The following is a 9604-nucleotide window of genomic DNA, read 5'->3' on the forward strand; positions in this document are numbered from 1 at the left end:
AGATAGCCAGAGATAAACAACAAAAAGAAATGGAGGAGTTAGGTGATTTACTCACTAACTTATCTAATGCCTGCAAAGCAAAAGACCAGTAGCAAACAGAAGTTACGAATGAACTTCTTACAACCTCTCTGTCAACTCAAAAAATTCAGGTGCAGTTAGATGTTGCCAATGCTTCTCTGCAATATTCTGAACAAAGGATCAATGATCATGTCATTTTCTTACGGCAAATCAGAGAAAACCCAACTGTGGCCTCGATCAAAGGAACTGATGAAGTGTACAAGGCACTTGAAAAGAAAAACAAGGACCTAAAATTGTAATTAAAGGTAAAAAAATCACAACGAAGAGACCTGACATTGGTGCGGGTTCACAGAGAGGAGGAGCTTCTAAAGGAGATAGCAGAACTCAAGCGGATGAATCAACTCCTCAGAGATGGAAAACCAAACACGCAAGAAGAGGTAGGCACTTCAGAGCCACCACAGATAGACATACCCTTGGTCTCATTTGCTAAGTTTGAGACACGGTCCATAGCAAATCCGAGTGGTGATGAAGATTTTCAGTTGCACATCACAGATGGAGATACAGTGCCAATGGTCCAGCTGTCAAAAGCTGAAGAAGAAACATTGAAGGAGAAGATCACCCTAGAGGTGGATGAGCAGTGGAAAGCCGCTATGGATTGGAAGTTGAGAGTTTTATACTCTGTCAACGTCACTCACCTCACTCCCAATTAGATCAATGCTCAATGGCACCAACAATCCCTGTCGTACCCTCTCATAAAAGTAGAATTATTACAGGTAAAAGAAAGGCTATACAAGGATATGCAAGAAGATGGCGCAGATAAAGACCACCCAAAGTGGAGGTTAAGCTGGTTGAATATGAATCCAAGGTATCTGATTCTATTCACAATAGCACCTGCAGCCCTGCAAAGAGATTCAACATTTTGTCAATGTGTACCCAGAGTAAGGACATGGCAAGCGCATGAAGCACTACAAAAGAAGAGGCCAACCTGGCTCAACTTCCCCAAGCTACCAGCTCCAAAGAGAAGCCAAGTGCCGGAGGAATACATGGTGAAAACCCTAACGGGCGCCATGTCTTTCTTCAAGAGTCTGCCAGATCTCTCCTGTGCAATGTTATATAAAATCTACAAGATGCTACTCACATGTATACAAGTTTTTAATGAGCTTGAGCAACAGGAGCCCCATGGCTATCTTTCTTGGAAGGAAACAAAGGCCTATGCTATGATCTGAGTGGGCATCCTTCAAAGGAGGTCCTTTACGGATTCTATGCCATATGCATGTTCCTGCCATCTAGTAATATGCTAGCCTTTGAAGAAGCATTCTACATTGGATTCTTCACTTGGCGAATGAAGATATTTGCGCCGGTGATAAGCAACCTAACATCCAGGTTTGTAGGATACTCAGTGGTGGAGTTGAAGAATAAAGTAACAATGCAATTTCTGCAAATTCCCGACAAAGAATGAAGAATCAGATACCAAAAGGCACTGGACGCGCTCAAAGACCGCCTCGCCAGCCGTCAACCCGAAGACTATTTCAATCCATAAAGTTCTGTCAAGGGACGACATAGGCGAGGAGGGGGAAAATGTTAGCAACAAGCTAACACATACACCATTTTTTGGAGTTCTCTTTGTAAAAAAATTATTATTTTGATAAACCGGGAATATTGTAACTCCTATTTTCTTGAATAAACTCTGTAACTAATGAGCCGGGGCTACAAGCTTCTAGATTGTATCAGCCAATTATTACCCAGCTTTCGTAGAACTCCAGCTTATTAGTTTTGACCACCCAAAAAACCTTGGCTAAGGTATAAAAGCCAATTTTTGTAAGTTTTTGGATAAGAAATACACATCGTGAGCTAATGGCGCTCACTTCTCTCCTTCTCGCGCTTCCTACTCACTCTCCGGTTGTCACATTGTGAATGCATTTGTTGCATTGCAACCGCAGGTAAGAGCTCTACGCATCGACGTAAGCCATTCACAGTATTTCATAGCTTTTGGAATCATCAACCCGCGGACTAATTTCATCATAACTAGGAATTTACACTTTTAAACGAAAACTAAGCATAGGCGGGGTATTGGGGCATCATTGCTAAGCATTTAGATGCATTCTAGGTCGAAAACGACTAGATCAAAAATCCACTACTGTTAATAATCGCGATTTTGGAACTTGACCTAAAGTGGGGTTTTAAGCCATAGGCATGTGTGCTTAGGTCTTATAAACTTGTCCTAGAAGTTTCGTTACGTTTGGATGTCATTTGATGTTGTAACGGATGTGATTTGTTTGCCGATGAGCGATTGGCTTTTGGTGATTTCAGTCACTTGAGTATATCTTGAGTTAGATGCGAGTTGTTAGTTGTTTTCCAAGAGATTGACAACCTCTTCGAGCCTCTATGTACTATTCGAGTCAGCTTCGTCCCATGGTTTGACAAATTAATCGTGGTTCTCGCTAATACTGTAATAAGATAGGATAGTGAGGTTAGACATGCGTCCCACAGAGAGCTAGGGAGGGACTCCGTTTATCCAGAGTCTCACATCAACGGAACCTCCTTCTACTATCCCTTCTTACCGGCCTACTCCCCTTCCATCGCTTGGATCCACTCCGCTTCAATCATAGGGTCCTACGCCACTCCATTCCACTCTAGTTTCACCCGAGTCGCAAATTCAGATAGGAGCTACCATGGAGGCAACATGGCAGATGCAGAGGGGGAGTAGGCCATGCAAGAAAAGGGTGAACAAGTTCCAACGGTGTCAAGAAGTGCGCAGTGCGACCAGGAAAGCGTCGGGCCTCTGACTGTGAGGATTCGTAGCAAAATCAAGCAAGGCATAGACGATTTGAAGACAAAAACACACTAAAAAAGAACAAAACTCCAGCCATGAAAGCTCCACGTTGAAAAAGAACCAATACTAACTCAAAACTCTTGTGTGTGTGAAGATTAGGTGTAGCCTCGCTCCCAATTACACAGATGCAGTGCTCATTCAACCTATTAAAAACCCTAAATTTTCGCTTTGATTCTTTGTTGTGACCATTGCATGGAAGCTTCAGTACTTCATTGGAGAAGCCCAAGTAGTTATTTGAGGAGGGGAAACCCTAATTGGAGGCCTCACAGCCTCAACCATGTAGTGGAAGCAGCATGGGACTGCACTAGCACCTTGTAGAGGAATGGCTGTATCTCCTTGCTCATGTACCCAAATGGTCTCATTCTTGGCTCTTAAAATCCCCACACAACTTCAACAACAACGCCAGAATCGTTGATGTGGCATTTTGAGCTATTTTGAGCATTTTTAGCCCAAAAATGTCACTTTTTGTCCGTAAATGGCCCAAACGAGCTGGGAAAAATCCCTAAAATTGTGGAAAAATCCTATTGGGCTCAAATTTCATGTTGAACCGCATTTTTTGACTTGGTAAGCACTTAAGACACGTCTTTTACACCGGCGTACGAAACCTGCTATCTTTGGCCGAGATTGCCCGCATTGAACTTTCTAGGCAAAACGAGCGTGCTCGGGGAGTTCACTATGTGTAAAACTACCATATCACGTGCGTTCAAGACATGTTTGTAAAACCCCTTATCTGTGAATTTTGTTAGGAATATAATGTACCCGTTTCTTTTAAAATCTGTAAGTTTTTTTCAAATTGAAAAAAAAAATCCCTTCTGTATGTATATTTCTGTAAGTTTCAAGAACTTTAAATACCCTTCTGTTGAACTCACGTGATAGGTTACATTTTTATTAGGTGACCTCCCCGGGCGAGCGTGCCACTTCGAAACACTTGACATTTGTACATTCCCAAAGCAAATTAAGCATATATTTATGTGAAAAAAGCATGCCATAGTGCCACGTCGAGGGCCTCACTGTCCCTGCAAGGTATATACAGAGTTGCAACCGTGCCATCTATTTTCGCATATATCACACTATGTACATTGTAGGATTTGGTCCCACACATCATAAACATTAAGAGTGAGGTAGATACTTTAATTTCACATTATTAATGTGCCATGGCACGATAACGGGCTTGTCCTATCGACAACAACGGGAAGCTCGGGCAAGACAAACTCCCACACACTATGGTTATGGAAGCAAAGCAGCTTGGAAAGATAAATCTGTAAGTTTTTAAAAAAATTTGGACCTAAACTGATTCGAAAAGATTTTAGATTATTAATTTCTCTTGTTATTGCATCTTTAGGAAAATGTCACCCTAAGTCGCTCGACTAGAGAGATGGTCAAGTATGAAGAGCTCACACAAAATTTGATACTTGGCGATGGTGTTTGGAGAACCATCACATCTCTCACAAGTAGTTTGACTCGGCTCTCGGATCTCTACAGATAGCAAGTTTAAACAAACCATAGCGTATTAATTATTCTGAGTTTTTTAATTATTATTATTTTTTTGTTAACGTAGAGTTAGGGTGATTAAAACATATGAACCTATGGACGATGAAGAGGATGAGGAGGAGGAGGAGGGCTTGGACAGATAGATAATTTTTTGTAGTCCTCTTTTACAGGTGAAAATGTGGCACAAAGAACACTATGATCACATGTATATGAAACTTAATTAGAATTTTGATCTTATTTGTAAGTTTTTTAAATTATTGGTTTTTTGCACTTCATTGTTTCAGGGGAATGTATTTTTTAACTGTAAAGTTTATTTTTTTGTACATTTTTTGAAAAAGCAATTGATGCTTTATATGGTTTATGTAGGTCAAAAATAAAGGTGCTCATTTGGGCCATCCAATTTTGGGTGGCCCAAATGAGAACCTTTACTTTTGAATAGGTGCATGACAGTAATAAGGGTGGTAATAGCAACGAAAATATACGCGGCAGTATATCTGCATCTATTACCGTGGATATTGCTGTTAAACCATTGTCGCGGCGGAAATTCTTGCTCCTATTGCCACTCATGCATTTTTTTCTCTCTCCACTTCCATGTGTTATTTTGCGATAATAGAAGCGATTCTCAATCTCTCCTCTTACAGTGCGACTTACATAAAGACCAATCAGAATATGCCAAGCATGTTTAGATGGTTTAGCCAAGCGAATGTGAGAAGTAATAGTATGCTTCACAGATAATTCAATTAATGCATGAGCCTACGCATCTCTAACATCCCAACGATCTACTCAAACATAGGAAAAATAGCTCTAGCAGCAGGAATCCTACCTCCAAAACCTGCAACATCCCCAACATTGCATGTATCCACAAAACCAGGATGTACATCAATGCTCTCCACAACATACCAAACGCCCTTTGATACAAGAACATATTGCATCATGTAAGCCCACATTGGGTAATTGTCCCCATCTATTGAAGAAGACTATAATGGACCTGTTATGCAAACAATAGAACTGACAAAAGAATTATAAAAAAGGACCAAATAGTCTACACAACACTACCTATAGTGGAAACATAGGCCTAAATGAGCCTGAATCAAAATTTTACCAAACCAAGCTCTACAAGCTTACCCAAAGTATTTTTCAACGTGTTGACGCTCATCGAAGCCCACCCAAATTGAAGGAAGTGAGCAAGTATGTGTTGGCGATGATGGCGACTAGGCCTAAGAGGATGCAACCTGTTCTGAGACCAATTGTTGGAGAGTTTCAGGGAAACACACACAACTTGGAGAAGATGAAGAAACTCAAGGCAAACAACAAAGACTAGTATTACTTAGTGTGCAATGGAAATATTTGTTATCCCTAGAGTGATGGTCATATTTACAATGCATGGGGAAAAAACATCCTAGTGAGGGAAAACATGCCTTGGTGATCCGACTCGTGTGTTCACACACATCACTACCACATTTATATGGTAACACTGATTTCTTAGCTGTAAGTTGTATGCACATATCATCTACTAATACTTTATGAGATCATTCACAAGGATACGTTAAAATCAATGTCCATTAAAGTCATTTTTTTGGTGATCAACTTGGGACCTGGTTTTGGTAAAGAATGCACAAGTACCCTTTTGTTGGTTTCATCGTGTGCTCCATGTGCTTGGTAGAAAATGTCTCATGTAAATAATGTATTCATCAATTTGGTTGATATCACATGATTTTGTTGTGCAAAAAGCCTTAAGGACATATTTCAATTTGTCACTTCTGTTTCCTCTCCATCTAGCAACTAGTATTTTAAAAAAAGACCTTGGACAAGGATGGAGTAGGATCTCCCTTTTTAATTCTATACTTATTGCTTCCCACTAATATTACCTGAGGTCACTAGTGCATCGATAGGTGATGCGTTTTATGGCTTTAATTTTTGGGACATTTTTATTCCTAGTAAGTGTTAGAAAATAGCCATAGATTTCATGAAATAGCTCTTCAATGGACTATGCATTACTTTGATCAATATTCAGGTAGATTGCCAATTTTTATTCTCATGTTCTTTACATTGAAAGAGCGTGCTCCAATTGCAAAAAGTTGATGGTTGAAATATGGTTCCATATATAGAGTTTATGGATTTATCTCTTCGTCTACTTTTGGTTCTAGATCTTTGTTTCAAGCCAATCATCAAGATAGTTGTGAGCAAGGCTCCATTTATCTTCTTCTAGCCTTTGCTTCTCAATGGGAGGAATGCCTTTTGAGATTAGGAATATTGGATCTTTATCACACAATCCTCTCATATCATCTTTGAGAACTAGTTGAGACGCACACCTTTTTGGGTTGACATGCCTTTTCTATGTTGTTGGCAGCCTAGTTTTCTCTGTTGATATCCATTCTTAGTGTGTCTCTGAGTACGCAATGTGGTAGCCTCTTCTCTTAGTGTTATGAGGATATTTTTCATAAGATGGTTCTACCTCCAAGTTTGTTGCAAAGGGAATGAATATGCATACATCATCCAGATGGTAGCTCTCCATTTTGGACACATAATCCTCAAGATTTTAGGGATTACTCCCACTTATCTAAGGTTATGGGTAGATGACAAGAATTAGATTTGTCATTTGGCTCATAAGTCCATGATTTGAGTGTATCATGAAGAGGGATATCTGTGGGTTATGGAAATGGATAAGGCCATCTATTAGGGGATAATGTTGTTTCTGGTCGTGTAGAAATGTTGGTATTATATGAATCACCATTAAATATGTATGCTACAAATTCATAAGGATCTTGGGTGTTTAATGGCTGTGAGTAATATGTAATGGGAATATTATGATTATCTATAAATTCATATATTCCTGGTGAATCGGTGATAGGGGTGAAGAGTGAGATGTAGTTGTAACATCAGGATTATCAGAGAAGCAAAAGAGAAGATAAAGATAAGGTGAGTAAGAAACTTGTTGATAAAGTTTTGATAAGTATGATAAACTATCAAAGAAAGATAACTTATCAAGATGAAGAAGATAAGATATCAAGATAAGTGAAAGCACTTATAAAAAAATGTGCAAAAGAGGGCTTCTCTTCTCATTTATCACTTCTCTCCTACATTTTTAGGATGCAACTAGAGAGTAAGTTGTAGAGAAGCTTGAGGAAGACATAGCCAAGCCTCTTGACACACACACACACACACACACACACACACACACACCTCCTCTCCAAGAGAAGCCATTGCCAAAAACCATAACCATGCTTCCTATAACTTGATTTTCTTCTTCCCATTACACTCTGTCATAACCCTTATGCTTTCCATAGCTTGAATCTCTCTTGACTCTTTCCATTCTCTCCTTCCACGTAGTGCAATTGGTGGTCTTGAAGAAGGGGATAGTCGACTACATCAACAAGCTTCTTCAATCACTCAAAGCAAGGAGAAGATTCTTACCATACACACACACCAAGAATTTGAGTCTCAAAGGATAATTCTATCATAAGCAAGTGAGTCCCTTTTGTAAGAGGATTCTCATTCCAAGCAAGGTTATTCCCCTCTTGTTAATTGGAAAACCCCAAACCCTTAAACCTCTCCTAAAACTACATAATTAATCCTCTCCATGGTAGCAAAGGTATGCCTAAATCCCTTCTTAAAGAAGAAATTTTTAATCATTCATACACTACTACACGAGCATTTTTCACTAACTAGCATGTCCACTCTAAGGAACTTTGCAAATTTTCTACGCTGACACTACCATGCATGGAAGGATTTCACTCTTGGATAAACACTGAAAGGAAGTTTCTTGATTATTTGTCTCAAGATTGCAAGTTGGTGCATTCTGAAGTTTTGTGTTAACCACACATAGATCACGCCAAAGCAAAACTCATTGTAGAAAGCATATGCATTGTTCATTTGAATTTTTTCTACTTTCAATTTTTTTTTAAAAATTTGAAGGAGAAAGTTAGGGGATAGCTTCATGGAAGAGATGCCCGTGTTGCTCGTACATTAAACTCCCATCGCTTCCATGAAGATGCCTCATGGATGGCAAGTGATGCAAAGAAAACATATGGAACTCATTTATGACGGGATTAATTTGAAACTTACGTCGAAACAAAACCTTAAACTTCCAAGAGACTCGTTGTTCTCTTAACACTAGACTGGTAATAACAAGACACTTTTATGTCCTTGGACACTTTTGTGTCCTCTTAAGTGACCATTTTTCTTGAATTATTTGAAGAGTATGAAATTGAATTTCTAGGTGATATATATCCACAAAGTTGTCTTATGATCTGGAAAAAACTTGACATTTTTTTTGGAATACTGATCTCACCATTAACCTTACTCTTGCACAACATTTTTGAACCTAAACTGTGTGAAAGAACGGATCATATTTTTGGTTTTTTTATTATTTTTTGCATATATACCACTCTAAACTTCATGTTCATGAGGTTTAGATTGCTAGATGATAAGCCTTCTTAGTGCTCAACATGTTATGATGTTTATAGGGAGAACTAAGTGTTCAAATGGAAAGTTATGACCAAATTACAAGAATTGCCTAATCTTGTTTTTTGGCCAAAATTAGCACTTTTATGATTTTTTTGGTGGTTTTCTTGATATCCAAATGCAATTTTGATTGTGTAAGTGTCATGTATGACATAAAGCTAATCTTCCTTGAGTTTTGGGGGACCTAATATGCTATGTAGTATAGTATATGATGATGGTTGAGTTTTTTATTACTGAAGAATACGACACTTTAGTGTAGCAAGTGTATCTTTCTCAATATTGCTAGTTTCATATGCCAATTGTGTGTATTTTGTAGGTAGTAATTATATCTAATCATAAAAAATAAATTTGGCTAGATATTGAGTAGTATGTATGGGATTCTTGTTGGAATTAGGGTTACAAGAAAACACACACAGCTTGGAGAAGATGAAGGAAGCTTAAGGCACACACCAGAGAGTGTATTACCTAGTGTGCAATGGAAAGATAGATAGCCACGGGGAAAAGAACCTCTTAATGAGAGAAAAAAAATCCACGACAATCCTAAGTGTGTTTACACACATCATTACCACATGTATATAGTAACAAATCCCCTCTGGAGTGATGTGGTGAACGAGAGCTGGCACATGAGTAAAGGGAATTTCCATGCCTTAAGGACATGATCAGTCCACAAAGGGGAGTAATCCCAGAGCTTTGTGGAAAGCTTCAAACTTCTCAAGAGACAATTCCTTTGTGAAAATATCTGCAAGGTTGTCCCGTGTTGGCACATAAGCTAAGTTGGCCTCTCCTTCACATAGTATT

Source organism: Adiantum capillus-veneris, chromosome 25 (genome assembly GCF_014529385.1).
Source record: "Adiantum capillus-veneris isolate H3 chromosome 25, ASM1452938v2, whole genome shotgun sequence".
Lineage (NCBI taxonomy): Eukaryota > Viridiplantae > Streptophyta > Polypodiopsida > Polypodiales > Pteridaceae > Adiantum > Adiantum capillus-veneris.